Source organism: Dermacentor andersoni, chromosome 9, assembly GCF_023375885.2.
Source record: "Dermacentor andersoni chromosome 9, qqDerAnde1_hic_scaffold, whole genome shotgun sequence".
Classification (NCBI taxonomy): Eukaryota; Metazoa; Arthropoda; class Arachnida; order Ixodida; family Ixodidae; genus Dermacentor; species Dermacentor andersoni.
Genome location: NC_092822.1, coordinates 68561703 through 68589279, shown reverse-complemented (window position 1 = coordinate 68589279; position 27577 = coordinate 68561703). Strand labels below are relative to the sequence as shown.

The following is a 27577-nucleotide window of genomic DNA, read 5'->3' as shown; positions in this document are numbered from 1 at the left end:
ATGGCATGACTGCGACAGCGTAACAGTGGCAGTGTGACTATGACGACTATGGCACATATCCAATGGCATGACGACATATCCAGTGGCATATACTGATGGTTACTGTAGGCTGCACTTTATCTGGGATTCACTCACCAATGCGGATGACGCTAATGGCTCAAAGCTGACCATTGAGCTAAGAAAAGCTATCCCAATAAAAGTTTTCGCCTTCAGGCAAGCAAAATGTCACTCTGCTGAACAAAGCTGAAGCTGCTAAAGTGGGACCACAACTGGCAAAAGCAGTGTGACTATAAAAGAACCATATATAACTGGCATGGCTTCAAAATGAGTACTACACATACAACATTTCACCTAATGAAAGATTTAAAGACTTGATCTTGACTGAATAAAAAAATACTACTTCTACATCATACACTCATTTTCATACACCTTTACTGAGAAGGCTAATTGATAAGTTGTTTGAAATATGAAAATAATTGTCTCGCCATCCCGATTCACGATGAATACGATGAGCGCATCATATTCAGGCCGCTCATTCGGAGTCCTAACTTTGCGTGGTCTGCCCATAGCGGTCTTGCAATGAACTGAATGAGTTGCTCCCTTTTATATATGAAGTTTGGTGACGTCGCTCACTGATTCGTATGCAGCTGTTGCCCCTTTCCCGCATGAGCAGCTTATGCAACCGTATGGTTGGATGGATGGAAAAACTTTATTTTCGACAGAACGCATGTGCGGACGATTCCGTGCTAGATGGCCATCAGCTCATGGCTGACGGCGACCTGGGTGGCCCACTCCACGGCCCTGGTCTGGACGACCGGGTCTGAGCTGGCCAACACGGCCTCCCACTGCTCGAAAGAAGGATCACACATAATATGTAATATTTACGGGGAAACACGCGGGGAGAAGGAACGTGCCTCATATTGTTCGCAGGCATCTTATCATCCATGAAGAGGTTTTGATGCTTGTTTTGTAACTTTATTTATTTAATTGAGCTGTGTATTGTGTGCCTGATTCCAAAGCAGATTATGCACTTTTTTTTTGGTTAAATTTTTTGTTGTTGACGTGAAAAATCCTCACCAACTAGGCTAACAGCTTCGCTGTAAAAAAAAAAAGGAAAGAAAAAAAAGGAAGCGAGAGAGAGAAAGCACTGACAGTTATGATGCTGCCTAATGCAAAATTTTAGCACAGCTACGTGTTTTCATTTCACGATATACTGAGTAAAAGAATTTGAGAGAGATGTATAGCAGAGTCGGCAGTCGTATAAAATGTGATCTGCGGTTCAAGCATGTCTGCATGTATACATCGCTTCTCGAATGTTCCAGTGTAATCGCTGGTACCGTTTGGCTTCCAGAAAGTACCGCACAATTTGCATCGCGCATACAATCAGGTTATCTTAATTATACAATTAGAATTTATTACCAAAACATTTTATGCATTGAAGCACAAAAGTAATTGAAATGCCAATGCATTTCTCTGCATAATTCGGAAATTATTATCTCGAAACTGGTGTCATCCTGAGGATTTGTTCCAAGTGGATCCACCTTGCAAACTCTCCAGCTAGAATTTGTAAATTGCAATATGGGCCCTAAGGTAATTAGTTAAACTTAATTAATGCTTTTGTTAATTAGTCGATTATGCATTTTATTTCTTTGTGCGAGTAATGTTTGCCTCTTCAAGTAGACCAGCTCATGAACTAGAATTATGCTATTTGCCACACGTAACCTCTAAATTTTTTGGAAGTGTTTGCTGAAACACCCTGTATATATTCCCATAACATTTCCCTCGTGGACATGCAAAGGATGTCTGCGGGACAAAGAAAGTGTGGCCAAATGATCGCGTGAGGGCCATCCGCCGGACGTATTCCACAAATCCATATATCCGTGCCCCGGCAGTGGATGTCGATAGGATATCCATATAGGACGTCATTGTTGTCAATAAAAGGAATGTTTCCTATCCGTTATGTACGTAGCTCCTACAAGCTATGGGGGACTGACTAAGGAATGAATGAATTATTTATATTTATTACGAATAACGTTTTAGAATATTTATGGACTTTACGCTTATTTCGCAGGAAAAGGAAAGTGATGACCGTGACCGCCATGGTCAAGCGCCACACAATATCACGGACACCAATCAAAGCTAAATAGTGAACACCAGAAGTAGAATGTTCCTCGTTACACTGACTGCGTTTGACTACGATATGAGCCGTTTATTGTTTTTTTTAGTTTTTTCATTATTCGTTAGAAGCCCCGGTAAACTAGCACAAGCAGCAATGTATGTACACTCTTGGAAAATTTACACCCTTTGGGGTATATCTTGTCCCACAACTATAATCGTCATCTGTCTTGCCCGCGTTTTCTTCTTCTTTATAATGCTGCGAGCCCGGTACTTCCCAGTCGCGAACGGCTTGCGCGTTATCAGCGTGACACAGCATTCTCGACAGGAAAGTAGCGAGCGCCGAGTTTTCAAGAAAGGTTTCAAGAAACGCAAGCACGGCAGATGACAAATATACACGGTATACACAGACATACAAGGTGGGACAAATATACGTTACAAAGGGTGGAACCGTTTTGAGGGGACACTGAAGGCAATTACTAAGTCGACGTGGACTGCTTAAATGCCATTCCAGAAACTTCGCGACGCTTGTTTCGTGCCAAGAAAACACTTTATTTACGAGAAAATTGCATCTGAAGGGTCCGATTTTTTTGAATTTCAAATCTCCCGCACCCAACCGGAATAGTGGTGACGTTGCATACGCCAACACCGCCATTTGCTGCCGTCGGTGAATAAAACGGCGCCCGACAGACGGCGGTACTGAGCCAACACAGATAAAGACACAGATAAAGTCAGAGCGGCGGGGCGGATTCGCCGCGCGCTGCAGCTATATATAGAACCTTTCTAGCCTCTATACTGCAGCTGCTCTTTGGCCAATGGCATAAACCGTTCGGGCATCCCACGACTTCAGATGGAAGCTGAATTCTCTGCTACTTGCAGTGTGAGAATTTCGCGTGCCACCAAAACCAGCGCAGCACTACGCGACAACGAAACAACTGAAACGCGAAAGCGTGGGTGGTGCAGAGTCGAGCGAAAATGAAACCTTTTGACCGCTCGCGTCGTTGTCAAAGGTAATTTCAATGAGTTCATTTTTCTAAAAGTGAAACAAAATTGGACAAGTAGCATTTTATTTCGTTTTGTAATACAATACAAATGCAATACAACGATGTTTTTTTTTTTGCATTGAGTGGTTGAGTGCTAGTGACATAGTTTAACTGAGGAGTGCTTTCGTCATCGGGCAAGTACTGAATGTCCCGGGGGAGTCTCTAATCATGTCCTGCATTTACCTCAATTTCTCAAATATTAAGGCTCTCTTCGCGATAATATTGACGCTTTAATGATTCTCGGACACTAATCTATCGCTTTAGCTTGACTTAATATTTGCCTTTAGTGCAGCGTTCAAGAACGAAATCGAAACTAAGCTTTAGCTTCTTGCATAATTGAAACGTTGGCTATGCCACTTAAAACGTTATTATTGCAGTTAAGTTTTGTTTTTTATGTCTTTTTTAATCTTTCTGTCAAATTTAATTTATCTTTGCATGCACGGTTTCAAGGGCACGGTCGCGTTGCCATCGTCATCGTTTTCATGGCGGTAATCCGTGCAATCTGGAACGTGCAGAACTGTGGCCATATTCTGTGCTCCATACAGAAAAGTGTATGCAATGGTCAGTGCATATAATTTTGTAATCATTGAATTGTCATGAGCGTGTTTGACTACAGTACTACGTGTTTCCTATGCATCTGTCAGCCATCTGTCAGTCCTTCTGAGCACAGGTAACGTAACGCAAACGTAAACAGTGGACGCATGCTTGGCGTAGTTTCGATTCGACGTTCACTATCTACTTCGCTCAGACGCCTGTATCCTATTGTGTTATGCTAACAAGTCGCTCAACAAGAAGTTTCCTACAGAAACGACTAAAATTCCGGGGTTCACACTCACGTCAGTATCGGAAAACGAAACGGAGCCAACGCAGCCCGGCTCGCTTCGCTGACAAACCGATTGAGCGGAACGTGACGGCGCGTCCACTTCGAGGTCTTCGTAGTTTTGCGGTTAAGTTGACAGCGTGCCGCTCGTGTCCGGGGACACGCCCTTATCAAGAACTCACAGTCAACGCAGCTTTCTGCACTGCCGGAGCGCGTGAAATCTGAGTGAAGCAAACCGAAAGTGGCGCTCAGCTAAAATGTTCTCGTGTTCCTGAGCAGTTCGTGCACAGAGACGAATGTGCGTCGTTACCGTCACTGCATGCTTGCACAGTCCAGTTAGATTTTCGTGCGACGCGCTGGGCATCGTTCTCCCCATGCAATGCACCACTGACGAAGGTGCCCTGCGCAGGGACCGCTTCTGTAACTTTTTTTACAAGCACGCAAATATAAGAAAAGCATACTAGGGATATCAAATCGGTATCACTGAAGGTCTAAACAATTCTTGGCGTACGTGGGAATACACTTTCGAAATATTTTGAACCATTTATGGGGCGTGTTCACAGGACCATTAAGGCGAAACCTTTCCATCTCGGGGAGGAAACACATCCTCTGTTGACTGTCGCGCAGAGTACAAAGGCGCGCTGAAGCTTCTGCAGTGCTTTTGCGGGGCTCTCACTCGTGTTTACAACAGTCCAGAGGGCATAATGGCGATGCCCAAGGAGCTTTCTTTGGGAATATGCTATTAAAAATAAGCAACGTGCTGTTCCAGAGGTGCGTAGCGCGAAGCTGGCACGACGACGGTAAAAGACGCAAGCTTGTCCTCGTACTATACTTGTCTCTGCAATACTATTAGCAACCAAGAAGACATACAAGGTTGGTTCTGTGTATTGCATACCGAGGGGTATTCTCAGGTATTGGCGACCTCGTTCTTGCCACAACTGTTAAGAAGTCTACTGCAAGGAATGTGAGAGTATCGGAAGACTCATGTTGTAGTGTGGAGGGGCTACAGCCCGTGTAATGTTTTATTATAAGTTCTAATTATTTGCAAAACTGCAGGTCAGTTAGCCACAGTAGTTTAGTGGCTATGGCATTGCACTTCTGAGTTTGAGGTGGCATAGGCCCCTTTTGGAGATGCACTGATGGTGTGAGCTAATGGCCTTTTAAGTGGCACCCGACTCTGGACTGTAGCTTCAACTCCTACACCATGCACGAACTGGGGCCATTAGGGATTAAGGAAAATGAAACTGCAATAATGTGACGTGAATGAAATACTTTGAATTTTAAACACACGCTGCTTCATGTTTTGTGATGGCCTTGCTCCCAACCCATACAGCATAATGAAGCACTGAAGCAAAGCAACACCAGATATATTATGGGTACTGTTTTTCTATGCATTTTCAATGCTTTCTCTAGAAGTGTCAACAATTGTAAGATTTCTTCAGTGAACAATTTTCTTGGCACTGAAGTTAAATGTCTGCTGACACAATGGCTACTTGTTGGGATGTATACATATCCTCCTGAGACACTTTGTGCACTGCATACTGTGCATTTGCATCAATACCTTTTAATAATTCGGAAACAATTACGTTAAACATTCATACTGATTATAAAGTTGCATGTCTGCGGAAGTGCATGGAAGTGGTTTAGTTAGTAACTGATGGCTTTAGAGAAAACTAACATGAATTTTACAAAGGTTGCTTTGCCATTGCAAATGACAAAAAGCAACTGCGAAGTGGGTTTTGAGAGTAGAAAATGATGTAAAAATCCAGAATGCAGCCTTAACGTGGCAACCCATCACTCACTGTTGTGTCAACTCTCTGTTCATACAAACAAAAGCAGTTTTTACCATGCGAAAGATGATCTAATGGTCATATTTCCTTGTACATGGAGGTCTTGCTTCTGGCATCTAACTGGGAAGCGTAAAAAAAAAACTTTCTTGTTTGTGACATACCAGTCAGTAATAAGATTAAGAGTAATATAATATGGTAGTAAATAATAGTATATTAGTATAATAATATAGTAATAAGAACAACCAACTTGCGGAGTTGTATGCTCGAGCTGCCTTCAGGTGTCGGGAGGATATATCCCTGTCTTGCTGGAGATGATATGCACTGTTATTGCATGATGAAAATGTACATACCATACCTTCTGCTTTCATGAACTTCGCCACATTCTTGTAGTTGAGATGACCTACTACTCTTCAAAATTTTCTTTTATATAAGATGGATTTCTTTCTGCAGCTTCCTCCTACCACTGGCTAGTCTTTCTGGCTGATAAACTTGTGACAGCTGCCAGTCATATCAATCACTTACATTGCTATTTCCAGCACCTGGCCATCTTGAGCAACTGACTGCACTGGGTCAAGAATGCTGAGCCAAGTAATGTGAGATGGGTTGGTTTTGGGGCCCCGTTCTACCTTAATAGACCCTTTCTGTAATTTGCATGTGGTGCTTCTCTGCATTGCACACTTGTTGAACTAATGGTGGCACTGGTCATCATCCAAATTAAGAAAAAGGGCTAGCTGCACATGTTGAGGCTTGTCTGCTGCACAGTTTCATTACGAGAGCCACATCTGCATTTTTCATGTCCTAATGCAAGAAAACTATGCTTGTACATGCCTTCTGCAAAAAATGACTACACCACCATTAGTATGGCAAGCTGCCTCACAGGATAGCTAGCTTTACAAGTATGAAAAGGCTTGCATTGATCACTCTATCACTGTGACTTGCCCTGTTGACTTCTAGCTGTTTGTAGCAAAGGCAAAGGAAATGCCATTAGCCAGAGAGGCTCGGGCCTTCCCTCCATTGACCCGAGCCAACCGTGGGTGGGACTCGACGTTAACCAGTCAGCCTGAACAACATAGGATTTGGTCTCGCAGCTCTGACTGTGACAGGCGCTGCAAATGCACTAGTGAGTGAACTGCTGCTCCACCATGACAGAAAATGTGTTGGCCAGCGAGGCAAATGGGCTCATGAAAGTTAGCAAGACAACGACCGTATGGCACTGCAGAGCTTGTCCTATGCATTTGGCTGCTGTGTATGAGGTCACAGGCTTAATCCTGGTTGCAGTGGCTGCTATTTCAATGGGGATTGAAGGCAGAAACTTTTGTTTGGCACATTAGGCACACGTTTAAAGAACTTCAGGTGGCGCAAATTATTTTGGAGTCCTCCTCTGTGGCACCTTTGATAGTTCATGAGTGGCTTTGGGATGGTAAACCAGTCAATCAATCGATCATGCAAACAGCCTGCTGCATTCATTATGTGTGATTGTGATGTGGATGGGATAAGGGTGCTTGTGTTTATGGTGACTGCGTATGGCAGGCAACTCATGTGAAGGCCTCTAGTCTGGTGCCGATTTATTTAATTCATCACCAGTTTGGTGCCAATCAATTCAATTCCTCGTGTTGGAAAGCAAACGTATGAGGGAGGAAAACAAAATTGTGAAATGCCAAACTGTTTCTTCTGATACATTTGTGTACTACTGTATTTAAGTGGTTTTATAAAACGGAAGCATGGGAAGTGTTGAGTGCTAATGCGCTAGTTTTGCTTCAATGTCTTGTTACCTTTGAAAATTTTTACATCGTTGTAGACTGTGGTTGGGCACGAATAAGAACAACATGAACAAGTAGTGAGCATAGTTGCATAAATTTCCTGAATATAATTCGCTGTATCCATTGACCCTAAATGTCGCGATTAGCATTGCTAAAAAACTGGTAAATCTGCCTCTGCTTGCAAGGGCGTGCTCTACAAAAGATCTTGAATGATTGACATACATAACAATTATTGTTGCTAAAACATTTTTTTCGTGCTAGTGCACTGTGTTTGCAGCTCCTGGTTGTCTTCATTATCACTGCTGCAGTATGATGTCAGTAAAATTTGCACTGTATAGATTGGCCGATGCTCACATATGTCAGCACCACAGCTCTTCACACCATTTCCAAATAGAACTGACGTGGTTCTAGAACCCTGTAACTTAACTGTGCTTGCTTCATAGACAATTGGCTGCATGGTGTGCCCAAACAATGTTGTGAAGTATTTTTGGGTATTTTATGGCTTTATGACACTGCTGTGTTGCTTTGAGCATAAGGAGTTTTGTTGAAGGGAATGCCAGCTTAAGTAATGCAACCATTAGATATCTGCTCTAACTAAATTATCCTACGTTTGATCTTTCTAGTTGAATATTATGAGTTTATTTCTTTCCTATAAAAGTAGGCATTTCTTTGGCAACCTTATACAGTGTTTACATTGAGAGGGTGAGTGCAGAGTTTAGAGATGAGAGGCGGGTTTAAACGGGAACTCAGTTTTCTGCTTTCAAAGTAAAAGATGTTAACGACAGTTTGTCTGCATATATTTGTTAGTTACCAATGCATGTATAGTAAAAAAACAAACAAATTAAGCATTTTTTTTGTTCTCTAAATCTTCATGGTTATTGCATTCTGCAGAATTAACATGCAGTTAATGTCTCTTTAATAATGATTTCATAGGGAGCTTCACTGTGCTACCCACCATAGGTCGGCAAATTAAGCACAACTTGCTCTCACTCAGAAAATATATTTTTTGTTTATGGCTCACTCAGGCTCGGCGAAAATTCAACTCAGCCGAGCTCACTCATACTCGGACTCATTACAATACCACTCAGGTGAGGTCACCCAGACTCAAGGTCACAAGTTGGTCAGAGTCTGAATGAGTCGACTCATGAGCGAGTTTTCCGACCTAGAAAATAAGTTGTGCATAATTACGTCCCCCCTTAAGCAGCAAACATAGCATGTGAAGCCAGAAAAGGAACGGTGCAAATATTGCCTTAAACTAGCTGCTGGACATGAGTACGCAACACCTATGCACCTACGCTTGCTCGGGAGCACCTATGCACCTATACTTGCTCGCGAGTGAAGCCTGAAAGCAGATGTGAATATGCTTCGGTTCGGAGTGTCACTGCTTTGAGAAAGATGGTGAGTACTAGCACAGTTACAGAGAGGGCAAGTGTCGTTGTAGCAGAGCTGCACCACTCAGGGAGGCTGTATGTCTGCACGTAGAAACAACACAAATGCGAATAACGAGAAAAAATATTGGTAAAGGCAAGCTTGGATTTGACAGCGCTCATGGCGAAAAAAAAAAAACACGTTGCTAATTACTTTTTGCTTGCTGTTGTACAAAGATCATCGCCTCGACAGTGAGCAATGGCTTTGAGAAGCACTTTCTGCAAGGGGCTCAAAGAAGGATGGAGGTAAAAAGAGAAAACGAACTGCCGCTGTGACAATCGCTTGTTGTGATAATGGCCCCAAGAGCAGCAGCTCAATAGTTTGTGTTTTACTTTGGCTGTGCTTTGCACTTGGCACTAGTCTGCTGTTGCCTGTGCGACCGGGTAGGTACAGCTGTAGGAGATCAAGACAGTGTGTACCTCAAGCCGTCCGAAGCTCCAGGGTAAATGTGTGCGGAGCGTGGCAGCTGCAATAGAACATTGAAATTGGATGTTGGTGAAGTTCCTTGAAACATACGTGGCTGACAGGCTTATGAGCGATTTTTCTTTTTCGTTCTGTGTAGCTCTCTATGCTACACAGAAGTCAAGCAGTCTGCAGATGAGGCAAAGAATGTCCAGAGTATGCATACACAAAAATTTATATAGAGAACCATTAGAACCTTGCACCGTGAAGTATGGTGGGAAGGTTGGTTTGGGTATCTCAAGTTTTATTTTATCAATTCTTGAAATGCCCTTGTTATGTTAGGGATTTTACATGAGGTGTAGTTTGTGCGGAAAAGTAGAGTACATGCATCGTTAATGGGACAAGGCAAAGGAACTTTAGAGTTTAAACGCTTTACGTTCATTGTAAAAAGTATCAAATTCGTGCAAAGTGATGTTTTTGATGCTCACTGGGGGAGTTAAAGCTTTGCTGTTTGAGTGCTGACAAATATCCAGTTGAACCTTCATAGGAATACGATGGGAGTTTTGGGCAGCGTGTTGAGCAAGTTGGGTATTGCCAGATGTGGGACACATTGGCAAAACAAACGGAACTCACTCAGACTCACTGACAAAATGTATTTTTTTGCTGAGTGCTCACTTGAACTGAGATTTGCCAAAATTCTACTCAGCTGAGCTTGCTCAGACTTGTTTGTGTCTGATTGAGTTGACTTGCAAGTTTGCCAACTTATGGCTACCACTGTCATCAAGAACGACAGTAGTGGCAAACCTTAGTCAAGTGAATGAGAAGTGTAGTTGGAGAGGCAAAGTGTGATTTATTTTCTGATGTTTTCTTTCGTGACAAATCTGCTCTGCCGATCTGATGTGTAAGTCAAGGGTTGGGGGATGTTAGGGGATGATAAACAGTTAGGTACAGCGGAGACAGGCGTTAAAAGACGCCTTTGCATACAGTGGTAAACAAACTGGGTGTCTCGATAATGCTGTTATGAAAATTTTTGCATTGGTCAGAAATGGGATATACATACACACCAGGCTTAATGTGTACCCCTTCTGGCGTACCTGTTCTGGTCCATTGCTAAGGTTTTTGTAATGTGCACAACCAACCAGCCCAGCATTTCACTTGGCTTATAACGCTAACTATGGTACTTTTGCCACTGTCTTCTCTGTTTGCACTTTCATACGTTAAAGCACAAAGAAATTACTCTTCAAAGTCATTGCACTGCCGCATTCACCAAAGTACAGTCAAAATATCTAGTCCACCAGTAAAGCCCTAATAGTGGCTGTGCTTAGTGTTGCACTGAAGGTTGCCTTGAGCCAGAATTCAACCTGAAAGCATCAAGAACCCCCCAGCGCTGTGACACTAGCAGGCACCACATGCACTTATGCTTGGCGTTGTGAGATTGACCTTGTTTTCTACTTAAAGACAAAGTTTGTCTGTGTAAACAACACGTTCATGGAAATAGTGAGGAAGGCAGCACAGCAAAAGTCAGAAGTAGGGTAAACTGAGCAAGTTGGTGTTCATGTTGAACTTTTTGGCGTGGAAACTAAGCACGAACATAAGGGAGACTGCAAGGCACAAGCATTCGTGTCGTATGGTCTCCCTTTCATATTTGTTGAATTTTTGTGCTCAAATGTTCGACATCATCTTAGGGCTTGTTCTGTTGCTTTCCTTGTGTATATATTGCATTCAGCGTGATAAACCCATTAGTTTGTAGTCAGCGCTTCGTCTGTGAATTCTCACTTGTCTTGTCTTTTGTGCTGTTTTTTTTTTTCCATGATAATGCTGAAGTTGATGCAGTGGACAAGTGTTTCCTCATTTTCATAAGCTCTTGTATTGGTGACATCTGTTCTTGTATGCATTGTGATCCTCAAGTAAGTGTCAATTTTATTTTTCGGTAACTTTCATGTGTTTATCGAGACTGAAAACTGAGAGTCAATGTGCAGTAATGATTAAACTATAGCACAATAATTCAAACACAGAAGCGAGAAGGACCTGAACAACACAAGCATGTTTTACTGATTCTTGTTTTTGTTCACTATGCCTAAAGATTTCGTTGAGTGTTATTTGATTGTGAGCATTTTTCTAAGACAAGTTATTTATTATTATCTTTTAAATGTCTTTATTTCTGCATTTAATAGGCGAAGCCTTGCTGCAGAAAAGGGGTGCTCTATGGGGGAGGGTAAAGCCGCTCCATACACGTTTCCGCCAACCAGGTTAAGTTCCGCCGACCTGCGCTCCTCTCCCACTCACCCCATTAGCTTCCGGCGTCAAGCGGAACTTACGTAGCTGCAGCTTCCTGTTCCGAGTGGAAGTGACACTTTGTTTTTTTAGCATTGTTTACTTTCGCGCCGCTGGAGAGGCTTTAATTGCACGAGCTGCGGTTGAAACTGTGAATGCGATTCCATCCAAGAACCACCGCCTACTGTAACCAGCGATCTGCTCGTGTTCGCTGCTTCGCGTCAACCTGTGACGGGTTGTGGCACGAGCGACAACGTACAGTGGAATGTAGTGCCTGGGCGCTTGGAGACCACTGCCGTTTTTCGTGCATTTGGACAACAGCTACCGCAAACTACTACTTCAGCGGAATACAACAGCTTGTACACTTTGCATTCTTCTTATTGTGACTGCCACAGCTCTGCTAAGCACGCGCGGGCGTCTCACCATCGTCTAACAGCAGTCAAAGCGGAAATTCCCGCAGCGCAACTCCAGAAAGCGGAAACGCTGGAACCGGAAATTTTTAAACCGGAAATGCGGGAACCGGAAATACCGGAACCGGATTTGGTGTGAGGGGAAAAGGCGGCGCACAACAAAGGTTGTTGCTACTTAAGAAAGCGGCGGTGGCGCGTAGATGCAGGGGCTTTAGGGGAGGGGGACCGGTGCTCTCTTCTTCCTCAAGGTGGAGTGCTTCAGAGCTATACACTCAAACCTCAATATAATGAACACAGAACAACTCAACAGTTATAGTGAAGCATATCTAAAATGCTTATTGCCTATATCCAGTATGTAATAAGTGTAAGTTTATAACGAATATAGGATATTATGAAGATGTTCTTGTGTTGGATGCCACTTCATTACAGCAAGGTTTGACTGTGTTTAGAAACATCTTTGCATTTATCACACCCGTTTAGATAGCATCAATAATGCAGAAATGTTCTATAAGTTGACTTGTGAATCTGCGTGGCTTGACATCACTTATTTTTCTTTTTCAGATGCCCATCCTGGTAAACATAGATGTACTGCAGGAAGTTCATTTTGAAAGTACTTGGAAAGGGCGTTAAACCTTCACCATGTGGGCCTTGCTGAATATCTTGATCTTTCACATGTGGAATAGTTAAATTGAGATATCTTGGTTCCTCCATCACCTTTACAAGCTCTGTTTAACTAAGCAGAATCAGGCTGTTGTTCCGATCATTTAGTTGTGATGAACTCAATTTCAAGCTGTAATTGCCATGCACATTTTAGACAAGCTGTAGAATTGCCACAAACATTTTGTGAGATTAAACCTGATATTACTTCTCACCACTCTTATGTCGTCACACGTGACCCTGTATCTCCACCAGATGTCATGTGGTAGTAATAAGTGGATGCCAGCAGGCTTGCAGGCAAGCAACCCACTTCAAGAAGAACTACTGGGTGGACTTGGGCTATTTAAGTCAAACTACAACTCGGGGCGATGATATCTAGAGGTGTGGTCAGCAGATGTCAAGTCGAATGGCATGGCCATCATGCTGTTTCTTGTTAATAGGGGGTGATCGTGCATTCTAGATTTCACTGGGGTAACCACACAGGTTCAAGAACAGGCTGCAGTAATCTACACAGGCTGGTAGGATGGACCTGTCTTTCTAATGTAACCACAACGTCCAAGAGGCACGTGTACATTGATATTGCGAGTACGTCTAGCACAGTTACCCAAGTGTAATAGTGCATATTGTGTCTTTAGGACAAGGTGTATGCGGCAATACATTGCTTTTGCTGTTTCTGTCAACTCATTTGCTCAGTTTGGAAAGCAGAATTGTATCAGAGTTTGTTTAATTACTTTTACATATTGGAAGTAAAAGCGTGAGTAGTCTGCAGTGCTCACAGTGCTCACTAGGCTTGCAGCGCAGTGGCTTAGCGCAGTTTCTCATCTGAACATCTCATTTTACAACAAAAGGCTGTAAATGCTGCATTTATACCACTTTTCTGCAACACCGACTGCCCACCATGTGAAACCCTCTTTGCCGGCTGCCCTCTCCACATCCCGCAGAACATCGTGTTGTGAAGAAGATAGCAGTGCCACGACGCCAGCTCTTCCCACTGCCGCAATCTCTCGTCACGCCACCCACTGTTTGCACTGCCATTATATTTGTGACCTGCCACCAGATGGCATGTCGTCTTGCTCATAGCAGTGGCAGAAAAGCTGAGTGGTCAGTTGTGGTCATGCGCTGAATATTATCACAGTTTTGTTTAACTTTTGCGGCTTGTTCTGTGTAGTGTTTAGCTGCTCAAAGTCGTGCAGACATCCTTCAGTTTTGCTGTATTGTAACCCCACCTATATTCAGTGTTTTATATATATATTTCTTTCTTTTCACAAGTTCTCTTGTGCAGATTTTGCAGGTGTGCATTGTTTTGGTGAATGTTTAGTGCTTTGTTTTGTAACTTGTTGACTGCTTTTAGAGTTGTTTAATTATGCCTTACCTGCTTTCTCTTTTTATGTCTTTGCACACATACCGAATGCGTCTGTTAATTTGACTCTGGTTATCTAGATTTTTCGGTCAGTTCGATCCCGGCTGCATGTCCTGGCTGGTGCCTGTGCATTTATATGGGCCCAAACATTCATTATTTCGATGCTAAACTTGCCCTTCGCTGGATATTTCAAACTTGATCAATCAGCATGCACGCACTTGACCTCTGTGGTGACCCCATAGTGATAACTTTACTGGCAGCGTCCTCCTCGGCAGAGCATAGGGGACATTGAATGCGTAGAATGCCTTTATTTGGCCTGCCCTAGGAAGATTTCCAAGCAATGAAGATATCTCACAATTCAGATTACTGTTTTTACCAAATTCTAAAGTGTGCATTCCTTCCTCCCCCCCTAAAAAATTGGGCCTTAAATTGCGTTTGCATGATTTTCTGTGAACAGGACTGTATTGTGGCAAAACTGACTAAAAACTGTGCGGTGACACTGACTTTAGGAAACTGTGCAACCTTAGGCCACTGTGCGACACATATTAAAGGGCCCCTCACCAGGTCACATAGCAAATTTTGGTTATATGCTGGAAGTTGTTACGTGTCCTCTAGGAAGCGTTCTATCGCAATAAATTTTCGAATTGGGTCATTAATAACCGAGATATAAATATTTCAGTGCCGCGAACCGATGATTTCAGGAGGTGAGCGTCACCGCCAAGATAATGCTCTCTCCACTTGCCCCTGTCTAGCCTCAGCAAGTGAAATTCCGTCCCTGTGTTCTCCCATATGGGAGCTAAGGGCGTATCGTTTCACGCATACGTCACGGGCTCTGCCTTCCTTTTTTTTCTCTTTCACTTTCTTGCTGTGCGGCACACTTCAGCTGATGGTCTCTCGCGCGAGCTGGTGTGTTTGTCTCGTTTCTGCATGATTTTGTGCACTGTGCATGAGAACACCTAACTAGCCGTATGAGTCAGCGCTGCATTAATACTGAGGCAGACGCAATCGGATCACAGAGCATAATCGCATGCTGGAATACGGTAGAAAATTACATAAATTTGCTCCCTGTGTGAACACGACTGCACGACATGGGAACAAGCAGACAAAGTCGAACTACATCTGTCTTGCTACGGTATGAAGTAAAACAAAGACAAGCAGACATTTGGTTTGTAGGTTTTACTGTGGGTCAGTCGCATCGCACATATTAATTGAATTACCCACTTGAAGCAAACACACCAGTTAATTATTGGCTGCAAATGTTAAAAGAAAAAAAATGAATTTTTTTTGGCCTTGCTAACTGAACGTGACACATCAAACATCCAATCACACATGGCGCATCAAAGTGAAATGGAGGAACACTGGGAATGCAAGGAGTTTAATTCAGCTGAAGCCGACTCTGTGTTCCTTACAGTGAAGCTGGCAAGGGGAGTTCCACAACGGTTTTCATGCAGCAAAGGCCGGTGTGCAACAGCATGGTTGATATTAGATATAAGTTTAATGAAACGTGTGTCACAACCCTGAATCTGCTTTCATAAATATAATGATCACTGATTATAGAATAAAAGTTACCTTGTGTATATCTCATTCATATAAACAACCTATGCGTGCTGTCTTTTTAACCAGTAATCCGCAATTTTTTTTTTATCTTGTTGTATTATACTGGCTCCATGTTGGGGATCAGCTAGGATTTTGTGTGGCTGCGCTGGTGAAACCTGGTGCTGCAGTACTGCAATACAGCAACGACCGTGCTTGAATACAGCAGCAACTGTTCCTTGAGCCAGCAAGTGTAGTACTTCTGAAGGGTGTGAGAACTTGCTTATACAGCTTCGCTGTCTTTGATGTAACAGTTGTCAGGTTGGCCTGCATCTGTGAAGGATATTTTTTTTTTCTTTTACCATCACTGAATGAAACTGGCAAAAAGAAATTTGTGCACTTTGACTGAAGAGTACGTACTACTGGCAGAGCTGCGATTCTTTCTTTGCCGTCTTCCTAAGCATCTGCACACCCCCAAAAAATGTATGTTTGGGAAAGTGACGGGGCATGTTTAACTTACTGCAGCAGTAGTCCTGGAAGAATGGAGCCCCGTGGGCAGCAAAGCGGCTTCCTCCCAGTCCTCAAGCAATGACAGCGGTGACGAGGGAACAGAAGCAAGTGAAGTCGGACAGTCAGAGCTCCTCACTTTCGCGAGTGTCTCGACATCCAAAGCCATCGAGGAGACGTCTCAAGCCAGGCATGGGCGACTCTGTTGCTGGCTGTGTCCGTACAATGCGGCTTACACATCGCAGTTGGCCGAGCACATGCGAACGCACACGGGTGAGAAGCCGTTCCAGTGTTCCCTGTGCCCAGCTGCATTTTCGCGGCGCAGCCATTGTACGCGCCACATGTCTGTGCACACCGGTGAGAAGAAAAAATTCAACTGTCCCGTCTGCTCGTACTCGGCGCATGACAGGGCGAACATAGAGGTTCACATGAGGAAACATACTGGCGAAAGGCCATACCAGTGCAACCACTGTACCTACGCTTCCTCGCGCAGAGCTCTGCTGAGACAGCACATGTACCTAATGCACAAGTTAAATGCTCTTTAGGAGGAGAAGTGTTCAGTTTCTCCTTCATCCCAAAGAGCTTGTGGCTCAGGTGATGATGGCTCTTTTGGAATTTTAGGACTGCATGGGGTGCTCCAGCTGGCAAGGAAAAATACGGAGCATTCATTTCAAGTCTCAATTCTAATTTTTTTTGTTTGCTGAATACGGCTAAGAAATTGTTGTTATTTCCAAAGGATACTAAAGAGGAACACTAAATCAGTTTAAACAGATAAAGTATTCTTTCTAAGCTTTATATTCTTTGATTTCAGAGTAATAGGTTGCGTTAGAAAAGAAAATGAAGGTCATAGCTCCGCTTTTTTAAAATTTTGTGCCAAGACCTTGGTGCTGAATCGTCAATGCAAGATCATGGATCTTCAAGTATTATAGCATACTTGGGCCAATGTGGCTCTGTAAATTTCTTGAAACTTGCAAAGTTCAGTCTTGCTTTTTTTGTACAGTACATTGCAGTACATTTCTGCTGATAGAACATTACCTTGGCACAAGCAGAAGATGTCAAAATCTATGACATCACGGCAAGCTGGTGCAGGAAAATCAAGGGGCTGTTGCTACCTGTGTTTTGTTTGTGTGTCTTTTCTTGCATACTAAGTCCATGATAAGAGTGGCTTTTTTCGGTGTCATTGAAGGGTAAGTTGATAACACAGCTCACATTTTGCCCTTTAGTGTCCCTTTAAAGCTCTTGCTAAATATGCCAAACCTACATCAGCCTTCGTATTGACCAGATTGTGCAGCAATACCTTGATCAATATAGGCACTGTTTAGTCTAGCGTAGCATGCGAGCTAGAGCAACTACACACAGCATGGGCAAGTGAGCGACTCTTTATTAACCTCTTCCCAGCACTCGCTTCACCCTCATGGTTGCCAGGAGGGGCAGACCGCCGTTCTATGTCCAGTGGACCCCCAGCTGGTACATCCTCCTTTCTCTTTAGGTCACATAGTCTGCAAAGTGTGCCGGGCCCTGTGTGGCCTTTTGGTCCTTTGAGGAAGTGGGTCAGCTTCCTGTGGCGCATGGTGTGGTAATAACTGCTGCTGGTCAGTCACTACAGAAATGTCCTTTGGTGGGTGATGTACCCTAAATGACGCTGGTGCAGCTCAACTGCCTGTTGCTGCATCTGGTGGGGGATGTAGACTCGCAGGTGAACTCAATAGGCTACAGGATTGCTGGTAAGGCTTCGTGGCCTGCATTCACCATGAAGGCCGCGCATGGCTCAAAGGGTTCGGAGGTCTTCATGAGATGCTGGCAGTTTCTTTGGTAGCACTGGCCTTCTTTGATGCACACAATGTATGATTGAGGACCAATGCAGCTCTCAACCTTGGCCCATGGGTGCCATACCCTGTTGTTTCATATTCTAACAAAGTTCCCTTGGGAGAATGGTGTGAGGGACTGACCTTTGTTAAGGTTTTGTGTGCTTCTTGGCCAACTGCGTTGAGTTTGCTGAGAAGTATGGAAGTCTTCCCCTGAACGACCCTCCTATGAGGAGTTGGCTCAGGGAACATCCATCCACCAGGGGCGACACACGGTAATTGAGAGGAGCCACCCAGAAGTCCTTGCCAACTTGCGCCATTTTTTTTTTCAGGAGGCATTTCACGACTTGAACTCCTTTTTCTGCTAGCCCAGTTTCCCTGGGGAGTTTTGGCCTAGAGATGGTATGAGTGAAGTCGCATATAGCAGCAAACTGTTTCAATTCACGAGATGTGAACTGGGGTCCCCCACCTGTGCAGACCTCCATGGGTATACTGTGGTGAGCAAGCATTACCACTAGCTTGTCCACTATGAGGCTATCTGAGGCAAATGTTCCACTTCTGAGTAATTGGAGTATGTTCAATAGGCGACCAAGTAACACTTGCCCCTGTATTCAAACAGGTCACTGCCGATTTGCTGCCATGGCTACGCTGGCACCACGCTTCGACAGCGAAGGCTCTGGAGGTTGTCGTTAGGCAAACTGATGGTACGTAGCACATTGGCCAACAAGTGACGTTATATCAGAGTTCATCAAAGGGCAATAATACATTAGAAGGCGTGCTCTAGCCTTACATTTGTTGAGTCCTAAATGGCCTTCATGTAGATACCATAGCACGCCCTTTCAATGACTCATTGGGATTACCACCATGCTGTACTGTCAACATATGACAGTTCTGATGAGAACGGTGCAAGTTCTCGCAAGACCGGACGTCCTTCCTGGAGGGACTCCGCTACTTGGCTGAGGTATGAATTATCTTGAGTGGCGGAAGCCAGTTCAGTTTTCATGTTCTTACTATGCTGGCCAGTACGCTGGTCACATGGATAGCCACATCTTGTTCACCCTCTGGTCTGCAAGGTTGAGTCCCTTGGATCCTTGATAGCGTGTCTGCCAGAAGCAGCTGCCTCCAAGGAACATACTTTGTCGTGATGTCAAAGGGCTTTAGTGTAAAATTATTCTTTGAAATGGCAAGCAAAGGCTGGTGGTCCGTTTCGACAATCACAAGCAACCCGACAACAAACTCCCTAAAGCGCTGACATGCCAGGACCTCCTTTTAGATTTATGCATGTCTTGTTTCAGCACTTGAGTATAAGCCACTGGGCACCAATCTCAACCGTGAAGCTGAAACGGTGCAGCATCTACAGGAAAGCTTGACACATCAGCTGACAGTTTCGTTTACTTCGATGGGTCAAAAATTGCAAGCACAGGAGCTGATGTCAAAGCTTGAATAGCTTCTTCCATTCCTTGTCACGATTAGCTTCCCACACAATCGCACTGTTGTTCTTCATCAAGGACCTTAGGGCATCAGTTCTTGAGAGATGGGGTATGAATTGGCCATAGTAGTTCGCGACACCTAAGAACTTTTGGACTTCTTGCTTACATGATGGCCATGGCATGTTAGCAATGTATTCGATTAGACCTGCATCGGGCTTTATCCCATCTTTGCTAATTGAGTGCCCCGAGATTCTTTCTTGTGGTGAAGATGTATTTCTCTTTGTTTAGTGTCAGTCCCACCTTTCTCGCTGCAGTCAGCGCTGTGCATAGGCGTTCGGTGTGCTGTTTGTTCGATGAGTTCCCGACTGGAATGTCATCCACATAGACGCGCATACCTGGCAGGCTTTTGAAAAGCTCATTCATCGCCTTCTGAAAGACTTTGGGTGCTGACCTAATTCCGAATGGAATCCGCAAGAACCACTACCTTTCGAATGGTGTGCTGAAGGTGTACATCTTGGATGTTTCCTCGTCTTGTGGGATCTGGTAAAATCCACAATTTGCTTCAAGCTTGCTGAACACTGCCTCTGTTTTTTTTATGGCACGGCAGCTCGTAGTGCTCCCACTTGAGGCTTCAGTCAATGTACTGCGGGTCCACACACAGCTGCAGATGACCATCTTTTTGTCTAACACTTACAAGAGAGATCGCCCTGTTTGAAGCTTCTTACATTCTCCTTCCGAATCTGTCGATGTCCATTCAGGCCAGCTCTTTCTGAAGTGGGTGCCGAAGTTCATGCGGCACTTTTCTTGGTTGCATAATGGTGGGCTAGGTGTCATCCTTCATTGCGAGACTGTACGGTCTCTAGATGCAACCTAGTACCTTGAACAGTTCTGGAAACTTTGCCACAAAGTCGGTCACCGGTTGAAGCCACACCGTGTACCTGTGCAGTCAACCCGAAGCACTTGGACGACTCCAACCTGAGCAAGGCTTGTTTACCTTTCTTCATGACGAAGATTTGCACGTCTTCTTGTGTGTCTCCTATTCGTATTGGCAAGGTGATAGTGCTGACATCGAGTATCTTATTCATTTCTTAGCTTGTGAGTTCTGTGCTTGACAGCTATAAGCTGCTCTGGATGCGCATCTTGCGAAGGTCATTCACCTGTGCCCCGGTGTCGACTTTCATTTTTGTTGTGTGCTCAGCATCACAGTCCAGCCCTGCCCTCTCGTAATGTTGCCGATTTGCAGTGCCAGGGTTTGGAAATTCTCATCTGAAGTGTGCGAGATCTGGTCCAATTCCTTTGCCATTGTAGCGACACCTACCTCATGCATGTCCCTCCTGCTCCTGCAGCAAGATGCAAAGTGATTCCTTTTATTACAGAGTGTGCATGTTTTCTCCCAAGCTGGGCACTGTCTCGATTCATGGCTCTTGCCAGAGTAGCTGCAGCTTCGACGGTGCCCGCTAGCATGAGATTGTCCAGCAGCGTTTGTAATTTTTTCAACTCTGCACTTTCACTTCCCTTTCTAGGGAGTGGTTCTGAGTGGCCGCCAATTCCACTGCTTTGCAGAACTTGACTGCCGATTCCAGAGTCAGGTCCTCCTCATGCAGCAGACAGCACATAATTTCTTGCCTGCAAATCCCCACACTATCTGATCTCTGACCATGGAGTCCCTTAGCCAAAATTACACAATTGCTTTCAGTTGTATGTCACGCAAAAACTGTTCGAATGGTACATCACCTTGTTGTTGCCAAGAGCGCAGTACATACCGTTCGAAGATCTCATTGTACCCTGGCATGCAGTACTCTTCGAAAGCCTTAACGAGGGCATTACTGTCCTCTCATTGCTCTGCTGATCGTGGGAAGGTGTTAAAACGTCACTTGACTCTTGCCTCTTGAAGAATGGCAGCCTTCTGTGCTTACTTTTGTTCTTTGTTTGGCGTGGCAACATTGAAGTAGGGTTCGATAGGCTGGTGGAACTTCTTCCAGTTCTCCACTGCTCTATCTGACAATACAAGCCACTCAGGTGATGGCAGGTGGTCACCCTTGAGTGTTTGGTCCGAAGGGCTACAGTTCTGACACCATATTTCGTGTAGCATAGTGTGCACACCAAGGTAGAGCAACCATACACAGCACGGACAAGAAAGGGACTCTTTATTAACTGCTTCCTGGCCACGTATCGCCCATCTCCAGAGTTAACAGGAGGGGCAGACAATTTCTTCATTAACAGTATTCACAAACTCTCTAAAAGATTGCTTGTTAAATGCTGTACAGTCTCATGCTTCCGTGATCTGTGGTATTATTGTAATGGTGCATTGTTACTTTTATTCATTTGTCTGTTAATGTGTTCATGTTCTTTGCATTGTAGCTTTTCCTTCTTGTTTTTGCTGCACTGTCACTTATGTTGTGTAACTTTATTGAGAGTCCTGGTACAGTCATTAACTATATTATATATATGAATTTCGCCTTCTTGAAACATAATCGACATAGAGTGCAGAGCCATAAGCAGATTGATTGGCAGCGTTTTTACACTCTGCATATTAGTTTGTAGGCATGTGATCCTTTGCCACCTTTATGGAAAAGTCTTCCCGGCAGCGCTGGTTTCTAGTTGTGGGCCATTCGGTGCTGCTTGCAATTGCAAATGCTAGTTCCGACTATATGCTGGTGCCGTCTAGTTGACGAGGAGCTGGTTTGCAATAGAGTTACTTCCCGCTCTGACACAGGCTGACTAGTAACTCCTCCAGAAGAGAGAACACAAGTCTATATTTTTACTATACTATAGTGTTACTATACTTTATACTTAGCAGGAAACACTGTGCAAGCTACACAGAAGTCATAGAAGTCTCACTCCGCATATTTTGCAGGGCAGTTGTTTTTCATCAGTGATGCTTTGTATGGAATAACTACTTCACATAATATAACTGCAAGTTGAGGATGTCAGTTCACCTCAAATTGCACATTATTTGCGCATCTTTTTGCTTCCAGTATGCGATGCAGCATGTTTTGACAATGAGTGCATGTGGTGCGCTGTGGCCATTGGTTGCAGAGAGGTGTCACTCTGATCACCCGGTGATATCAAGCGCTGATCTGCAACGGCATCTGTTTAATAATTAAACATAAAAATGTGAGGCTTTATGTTATATGAAAATACATGACACATGCCTTTATCTCTCTTTGGTATTTGGTGAACGAGAAGACGGGGAACCGAGGGGCCCAATTTTTGTTAGAGTTGTATGAAGCCAACAGGCAATTAAATCATGGAAAGTATAAGATAGATTACTTGTTTTTAAATTGAACTGTAGAAATGATAAAGTGAAGAAAAATGAAATCTGACCAAAAAGAAGAACTTGCTCCTGGTGGGAGCTGAATCCACGCCCTCTACATTGTGCATGCATTGCTCTACCAATTGAGCTACAGCAGTGTCTGTTCCCACATTTACATTCTTGGCTATTGTATGTGTGCTAGATAACAAATGTATAGGCCTGAAGGCATGAAAGCTGCTGGAGTCTACACCCTTGCTATGTACTGAACGAGTAGGGGAACAAAAGAGCCTTTTGGTGGCATATACAAGCGTTTATTGGCCACTTGCCTTCTCCTGAGTTCACGTACTGCGCAAGACCTGCAGTAGCAAGAATGTTCTACATCATCCGCCTTGGCCATGAGTTGTTACACTGGCTAATTCTCCCAGGCCTAGATCTAGTACACATACAATACCTAAGGAAGTGGAAGGGGGAAATGGTGCTGCGGTAGCTCGATTGGTAAGAGCATCACATGCGTTTTGTGAGGACATGAGTTTGGACCCCACCTAAAGCCAGTTCTCCTGTCCACGTTCATTTACCTTTACCTTATCATTTCTACATTTCAATAAAAAACAAGTAACTTACTCTCTGACTTCCTTGGTTTCATTGTTTGTTGGTTCTATGTGATCGTTCCACATGTAATGTACAATTTCTTGCTGCCAATGTGAGCTGTGAAAGAAGTCTCTCTAGCATCCATAGCCTGATATGTAAGAAACAAAGTATATAAATAAAAGCCATTCCCATTTGCTCGTTATTCATTACTGCGGCTCAGTGGATATGGTGCTCCGCTGCTGACCATGAGGTCATGGGTACGAGTCCCAGCTATGGCAGCCAACTTCTGATAGTGGCAGAAAGTAAGAATGCCAGTGTATCACTCTTTGGGTACACAATAAGGAAACCCAAGTGGTCAAAACCAATCGAGAGAGCATGGCCACGGTGTCCCTAATAGCCCACTGTACAGAACATTAAACATGCATTCCCATTGTGTAATATTGAATATAGATGAGGATAACACGATGTGATCAAAATGCAATGATGCTTCAGGTAGTTCCATTGAAGGAAAAACAAAAGGACGGTCAAAACTATTAACCGTATGTACATAGATGAATATTGTGTGTGTGTATGTGTGTGTGGAAAAAGGATTAAAAAGTTTACACTATGGCCTTCACACTGAAGCCTTGCAAACAAGGCCCCCATGTTGGAGCCAAAATGTCAAGTTCTTAATCGGGTCTTAACTTCGCCCAGTGTCAGATCCTATTTCCTTTGCGATTATTTTGTACCAGGTTAAATTTAGATGACATTTTGGCAACCTCAACTTCAAATGTGTGTATGTGTGTGTTTAAAACAACCATGATAACTTTCCTTGGTATGCCAGGGTATTTCTTTTCACCAGTAAGCAAGCTGTAGAGAATGATTTACACTCGCACAGATTTTGCTGACTGATGCTCAAAGTTTCGGTCATCATAGCACAGGCTTAACACATTCTGCCATGCTTTACTATGGCAAAGGCAGTAATATGTACGATGCTGCCATTACTCTGGTGCAAGGAATAGAAAATTTATTCAGCAGGTTATTTCTTTACCCCTGTGGCTATGGGACTGTAGGCAGGAGTGATGGGAGAGGGAGGTAAGAACGATGAAGATTTCGTGGGTCTTATGTCTTGCCATGACATGACATGCAAGTTCAGAAAGAAAGCTGGAATTTGAATTATAGGATACTGTTATCTCTGTGAGTGTCATTGGCGCATAGACATTTGTGTAACTTGTGTTAGCGCAAAAGTCATAGGCAGCCTGGAACGGGTGAAAGATTGTTTATTGCATCGAGCACCGTCGGAGGCAGGAGCCGAACTGGGGCACAATGAGAAGAGCAATTGTTCTTGTACCCTGCGGAAAACAGAGGGTCATCCGTAGGGGAGCACGTTTCCTGAAACCGGTTGGTGCTGCATCGGAGATGAGATGGGCCAGAGCAGAGGCCCTAACAGCACATAACATATGCATTGCTGTGAGGGTTAGCTAAAAGGCAGGACTGATGCACAGGGTTGTCCACTCTCAGGGAAAACACGCAAGCACACAGCTGTGTTCCATGGAGTGCTGGATGATGCTGCCGGGAGAACTCCTTAGTGTGAGCACGTGAAGAACCAAAGATGCTGCCTGCAGCGTGTCGCTTCCTACTCCACCAGCACTTGTAAAGCTTTGCCTGATGTTGGCACACTTTTTGTTTCCATCACGGTTCACTGTGAACAAATGGCGGTGTTTTGTACTGCGATATTTGTATTACACTACGATTTTGTATTACACATCGGACGGCAATGTGACAATATCATAGACGCGACATAAAACCGTATATTTGGTCATAGACTGTCAAATTAAAAGAAAGTTTTGTCATTTAAGTTAGATCTTTTTTTGATTGTCCAATGACTTGGAAAAATTTTGTGGCCTCTTCCGTGTAAGAAAAATCGTTTGGCGACTGTAGTCGCTTGCAGAAAAGGTCTTAATTTCGATATAGTTATATTTGGATAGTAGAATGAAGTAAACTGCAGATTTTACCGATTTTACTGATTTCGTTATGTCGAGGTTTAACTGAAGCACTGTACTACTTGCTAAGCTCAAAGGCAGGAGGTTATCATATTTGAATAGTGCTTTTGATCTGGATGTTAGATAACTTGGTAACCTTTGTCATGACCTTCTGTTGAGCAGCCAGTGGTAATGTTCTTTGGCTCTCACCTCCCACAAGAATATCGCAGCTGCAAATTCTGAAAGGAGTAACAGCTGTTTCAGAAGCATTGTGCTTCATCGAGTAGCCTTTTAAGCATATAATTATCTTAGCTTCTCTGTTTTGCAGACCTTAACTACAATGACCAGCTGACAGTATTTGAGTATTTACAAACATCACTACAATGTGTTTGGAACACTGGAAGTACTAGCCCCACAAAAATTTCACGCAGGAAAAGCTGCTTTTTACCACTTATGACAACTGGTAAAGCTGGTAAGGAGTGTAAAATTGAATGCTGTGTCTGAAACTGTTCAGCTATGAAAAGGAATGCCTTCTATTCTTTTTTTTCTGTCATCATGCATATGTGAACTCTGGTGCCAATATTCATGTTGCATGCATTTTGTTTACATACAACGGATGTTGATGAAAGGCATTGTTTGTTAGTCGTGTTGATGTGACATGCCTAGGGGGAAAGAAAAGGAAAATGCGTTGGTGGTACTCATGGTTTTGTAATTTATTTGTTCTTAAAAATTGAGTGGTTGCAAAATAATGTGTGCCTAGCCTGTGGATAAAATTCCAACACACATTTGTGCTTGTTTTCGAATAAAAACTTCAGTTTAATGATGACAGACTGTTCATGCTCTTTCAATTCTTTCCAGCCAAAGTTTGTGGCTAGAGCTCGTACATTTCTATGGGCCAAAACGTTTGTTATTTTGATTTAGAAATTGGTGCTCACCGGAATAATTCAAGCTTGACTGGTCGGCATAAAAGTGCCTTGTTGAAATGGTGATCCCGATTGTGACCCCCATGACTGCATCATCTTTCTTGGCAGCACTAGGAAACACTGAATGTGTTGAAGATGTGTTATCTCTCCTACAGAAATGCCTATTTTTGGCTTGCCATAAGGAGATTTTGATGTGAAAATGGCATTTTCCAAGCAATGATAACCATAATTACCCAATTATAATGCGCACTTTCTTTTCAAAGAAAATTTATAAAAAAAATTGCCTATGTGGTACAGTCAGATGTGAAACTGAAGGCATGTTTACAACAGCCTTTCGTCAAAGCCATAGCCATTGTCATCACTAGAAGGCTACAGAACAAATTCTTGCATTTGATCGTGTGTAGGGCAGCAGCGGTGACATGCTGCAGGCGCTTTTTAGTCTGATTACAAAAGCTCATTCAAAATATGTTACTTTACGTGCTAAGCTAGTAGCAACAAAGATGCATCATATGTTTTCTATGTTCCAGAGAGTTGAATGCATTGTACGTTGAACTAACGAAGTGGTTAACAGAGACATGGGCCATCTGTTAGCAACTGTTATGGATTCATTGAGTAACTTTAGAATGTTCAATATGCCGTGGACCATATGGAGAACAACATCATATTGTTGTTGATAGACAGTGATAAAGTGCTATCTGAGATTGATCACAATGAACATAAACTGTAAATGAATTTTTCTTCTGTGAGGATAAAATTCGCTGGTTTCATCCTTCTCCGATTGCCGGAATTAGAGAAATGCTACATTTTCTTGTTCTCTTGCTAAAAAACTGTGTGTGTTAGAGTGCTACTTTGTTTAGGAGCTCAAAGTATTTCTGTGTTTTGTATTTTAAACCCATAAGAAGTAGGTGCTCATGAAATTTAGGGGCACGTCAGAATCACGCAAATACTGCCAGATTGAAGTGGCAATGTGTTTGGGTGTTTTTTCCTGCCTTTAATTCGTTAGTTAAAGCTGCCACATAATTAAATTAATTTTGTTGATCCCATCAAGATTGAATTAATAGGTGTCAACTGTATGTATTGTACATTCGAGCTTCGTTTTAGTAAAGCCACATCTGAGAAGAAAATACCTTTGTTATACTCAATATCTGCTGCAAAGATGAGCATGTTACATGCTGACATTGGTGAGAAACACTTATTTACTTCATTATATGAGATAATTCTCTGTATACGAGTTTGTTATATTGAAGTATGACTGTACTATCCTAAGATACTCTAATGCTGAAGTTACCATTCACTAGTAGCCTTGTACTTGAAAATGGAAAGGCTTTTGTTTGCTAAATAGGCCATTTTTTTTTCATTTAATGAGGCTGTAGAGACAAAATTCACTGGCTAGTTGGTATGCATTTCCCTTGAATACTAGTGCCATTTAAATGATTGCGATAAGTTGTACATTGCTGCACATTTGTAGTGCATCGCATTGATGTAAATGGCAGTAATGCCCCGGGAAAGGCGAAT

The 27577-nt window shown here is 43.3% G+C and overlaps 1 long non-coding RNA gene across 4 annotated transcripts in view; it reads left to right on the top strand.

The window, feature by feature from the left end:
- The first annotated feature begins 3634 nt into the window (after positions 1–3634).
- The window catches only part of LOC129384073 (uncharacterized), a 43260-nt gene continuing 19317 nt past the window's right edge, over positions 3635–27577 (top strand). The window contains exons 1-5 of one of the 4 annotated variants that reach the window (XR_008611830.1): positions 3635–3719; positions 6305–6361; positions 6723–6888; positions 11183–11265; positions 12604–16372. This is a non-coding gene — a long non-coding RNA (uncharacterized lncRNA). The other 3 variants (XR_008611829.1, XR_011890013.1, XR_008611831.1) reach the window with 3 other exon arrangements.